General features: G+C 56.2%; 2 non-coding genes and 1 pseudogene across 2 annotated transcripts; all 3 read left to right on the forward strand.

Moving 5' to 3' along the window:
* The first annotated feature begins 338 nt into the window (after positions 1–338).
* On the forward strand, positions 339–2,256 carry LOC147870583 (small subunit ribosomal RNA). The gene has a single exon (XR_015533316.1). It is a non-coding gene; the product is annotated as a small subunit ribosomal RNA (ribosomal RNA).
* Positions 2,257–3,080: 824 nt separating this feature from the next.
* Positions 3,081–3,236, forward strand: LOC147870584 (5.8S ribosomal RNA). The gene has a single exon (XR_015533301.1). It is a non-coding gene; the product is annotated as a 5.8S ribosomal RNA (ribosomal RNA).
* A 514-nt stretch (positions 3,237–3,750) lies between these two features.
* LOC147870585 (large subunit ribosomal RNA) overlaps positions 3,751–4,003 on the forward strand; it is a 4,225-nt pseudogene continuing 3,972 nt past the window's right edge.

A 4,003-nucleotide genomic window follows, 5' to 3' on the forward strand; every position in this document is an offset into this window, starting at 1 on the left:
CACCGCGATGCCGCGGCCCTCTGTCCCCCGGACACGGTCTATAGGCGGCGTATCGTGGACACACTGCAACCGACTCACTCGTAGTCCGGGCGCGTGCTAGACTCGCGATGCCAAACGGCGCTTCGGCGCTTATGCATGTCGAGTGAAGAGAGGGAAGGGTGCCCTAATGGCACCACGGTTCTGGGGGCGCTCACGTGGCGTCCCCCTAACGGCACGAAGTGGCCCCTGCTCGCAGGGGCGCACGGAGTGCGAGCGTTGAAGTATGAACTGGACCCCCTCGCCGGACCCATCCGGGACCGCGTGGAGGGGGAGGAACGAGCTCCAAGTGAGTCTTCGGTTCCCTGGTTGATCCTGCCAGTAGTCATATGCTTGTCTCAAAGATTAAGCCATGCATGTCTCAGTGCAAGCCAAATTAAGGTGAAACCGCGAATGGCTCATTAAATCAGTTATGGTTCCTTAGATGGTGGACAGTTACTTGGATAACTGTGGTAATTCTAGAGCTAATACATGCAACCGAGTCCCGACCGGAGACGGTCGGGACGCTTTTATTAGATCAAAACCAATCGGTCGCTCACGCGGCCGTTTGCCTTGGTGACTCTGAATAAATGGAGGCGGATCGCACGGTCTACGAACCGGCGACGCATCTTTCAAATGTCTGCCTTATCAACTGTCGATGGTAGGCTCTGCGCCTACCATGGTTGTAACGGGTAACGGGGAATCAGGGTTCGATTCCGGAGAGGGAGCCTGAGAAACGGCTACCACATCCAAGGAAGGCAGCAGGCGCGCAAATTACCCACTCCCGGCACGGGGAGGTAGTGACGAAAAATAACGATACGGGACTCATCCGAGGCCCCGTAATCGGAATGAGTACACTCTAAAGACTTTAACGAGTATCCATTGGAGGGCAAGTCTGGTGCCAGCAGCCGCGGTAATTCCAGCTCCAATAGCGTATATTAAAGCTGTTGCGGTTAAAAAGCTCGTAGTCGGACTTGTGTCCCACGCTGCCGGTTCACCGCCCGTCGGTGTCTAACTGGCACGCACGTGCGGACGTCCTGCCGGTGGCCCGAGCCGGCGCCCGCGGGCGATGGGGGCGGCGACGCTCCCACGCCTCGGGTCGTCTCGGGGAGGGCCTACACAATCCCGTCGCGGTGCTCTTGACCGAGTGTCACGATGGGCCGGCACTTTTACTTTGAACAAATTAGAGTGCTTAAAGCAGGCAGCAGCCGCCTGAATACCGAGTGCATGGAATAATGGAATAGGACCTCGGTTCTATTTTGTTGGTTTTCGGAAGCCCCGAGGTAATGATCAAAAGGGACAGACGGGGGCATTCGTATTGCGACGTTAGAGGTGAAATTCTTGGATCGTCGCAAGACGGACAGAAGCGAAAGCATTTGCCAAGAATGTTTTCTCTGATCAAGAACGAAAGTTAGAGGTTCGAAGGCGATCAGATACCGCCCTAGTTCTAACCATAAACGATGCCAGCCAGCAATCCGCCGAAGTTCCTCCGATGACTCGGCGGGCGGCTTCCGGGAAACCAAAGCTTTTGGGTTCCGGGGGAAGTATGGTTGCAAAGCTGAAACTTAAAGGAATTGACGGAAGGGCACCACCAGGAGTGGAGCCTGCGGCTTAATTTGACTCAACACGGGAAACCTCACCAGGCCCAGACACCGGGAGGATTGACAGATTGAGAGCTCTTTCTTGATTCGGTGGGTGGTGGTGCATGGCCGTTCTTAGTTGGTGGAGCGATTTGTCTGGTTAATTCCGATAACGAACGAGACTCTAGCCTGCTAAATAGTCGCATCCGGTATCCTCTGTGCTACCGGCGACTCCTAATCTTCTTAGAGGGACAGGCGGCTTCTAGCCGCACGAGATTGAGCAATAACAGGTCTGTGATGCCCTTAGATGTTCTGGGCCGCACGCGCGCTACACTGAAGGAATCAGCGTGTCCTCCCTGGCCGAAAGGTCCGGGTAACCCGCTGAACCTCCTTCGTGCTAGGGATTGGGGCTTGCAATTGTTCCCCATGAACGAGGAATTCCCAGTAAGCGCGAGTCATAAGCTCGCGTTGATTACGTCCCTGCCCTTTGTACACACCGCCCGTCGCTACTACCGATTGAATGATTTAGTGAGGTCTTCGGACCGGTGGGCGCGGGGTTTCGGCCCTTCGATTCCACCGGGAAGATGCCCGAACTTGATCATTTAGAGGAAGTAAAAGTCGTAACAAGGTTTCCGTAGGTGAACCTGCGGAAGGATCATTAACGGCACCGAGAGTGACCGAACAGAGAAGGAAGGCATTAAGAAACCGAGGACGGTTGCTGGCTCTGGGGGAGTGCGTAATCTCGCTTGCGAGTGGACCGCCTTCTCGTGGAAGTACCCGTGTCTGGTCATTCATGATAATACAACCTCTACTGATGACTGAAAAATAGATGACGTCAACCTGAGGGGGGACCGGTCGGCGAAAGTCGCACCGACTCCCCCCGCATGAGGGGGAAGACGCATCATAATATGTGACCACTACTGATGACTGAAAAATAGATGACGTCAACCTGAGGGGGGACCGGTCGGCGAAAGTCGCACCGTCTCCCCCCGAATGAGGGGAAGACGCATCAAAAATTAATAAAAGGAAGGCATTAAGAATGAACCAGATGAACGGGGCTCTGCGGAAGGCGTAATCTCGCCTGTGATTGGACCGGCTCTTCCTGGCAGCGGCCGGATCTCGGAGATAACGTCGTCGGCCTGAGGTGTCCAGGTCGGCGAAGTAATCCCCCGGAGGGGGACGGCAAGACCGTCCCGCCTCGAGGTGGGAAGTAGGAGCGAAAGATGGTGAGTGGGTGCCGGCGGCACGCGGGCTCCGAGGATCCTCAGGGATCCAAGGACAACCCGCGCGACCGCGAGCACTGGGCTTAAAGCCACTTTATCTGCCCACGCAAGGCCGTTTCGGCGGCGCTTGAACGAGAGGGGAGCGCGGTCTGACCGTGCCGCTGTTCTGGGGGCAGCTCCCCCTCGAAAAATAACAACTACCTGTCCTACGGGACTAGCAGTAGCATCCTACCCGAAGCTCTGCTCGAATCTAGAGAAAAACAACCCTGAGCGGTGGATCACTCGGCTCGTGGGTCGATGAAGAACGCAGCTAATTGCGCGTCGACATGTGAACTGCAGGACACATGAACATCGACGTTTCGAACGCACATTGCGGTCCTTGGATTTCCAATCCCGGACCACGCCTGGCTGAGGGTCGGCTACATGAAACCCGTGGGCCCGCGCGGTCTTTAAGATAATAAGGGAAGGAAAGAAAGAAAGAAAGAGAAAGAAAGAAATAAAGGCACGCGAGCGGCCCTACGCTGGGGGGTCTGACGAGCCTGCACCTCGCACCGCCGGCGTCGCTCCGAGCAATCGGTGGCGGCGTCGGCGACTGCGAGGAGGTTAAGGGGAGTCAGTCGCCCTTGAAGGCTTCACAGGGTTCGGTGGAGCGAGCGGATAGACTTAGCTCGCCCTCCTCTCCTCGGCGACGGGGCCCATCCTTCCCCGATCGCGTCTGAGAAGAACTGACGCCCGGCTTGATGTGATGGGAGACAGGCAAACTCCCGAGACAGAGAGAGACACACACTTGACGGGCGGGAGCGAAAGATATGACCACAATAAATAATGACCACAAAAAAACAAAAAACAAAAACAAAAAGAAATCAGTTCAATGAGAGAGGCTAAGCTTCCGACCGCTCACATCGGCCCGTCGGTACAAAAAACCATCTTTCCGACCTCAGATCAGGCGAGACTACCCGCTGAATTTAAGCATATTACTAGGCGGAGGAAAAGAAACTAACAAGGATTCCCCCAGTAGCTGCGAGCGAACAGGGAAGAGCCCAGCACGGAATCCCGCGCGGAGACGTGCAGGGAGATGTCGTGTGTGGGAGGTCCCACTCTCCCGGGGCGCGGTCCAGCGAGTCCAAGTCTCCCTTGAATGGGGCCATCGCCCGCAGAGGGTGCCAGGCCCGTAGGACCGCGGCC

Source organism: Zootermopsis nevadensis, unplaced genomic scaffold (genome assembly GCF_977971745.1).
Source record: "Zootermopsis nevadensis isolate Lab colony 2312 unplaced genomic scaffold, Znev_1.0 Znev_ptg000238l, whole genome shotgun sequence".
Taxonomy (NCBI): domain Eukaryota; kingdom Metazoa; phylum Arthropoda; class Insecta; order Blattodea; family Termopsidae; genus Zootermopsis; species Zootermopsis nevadensis.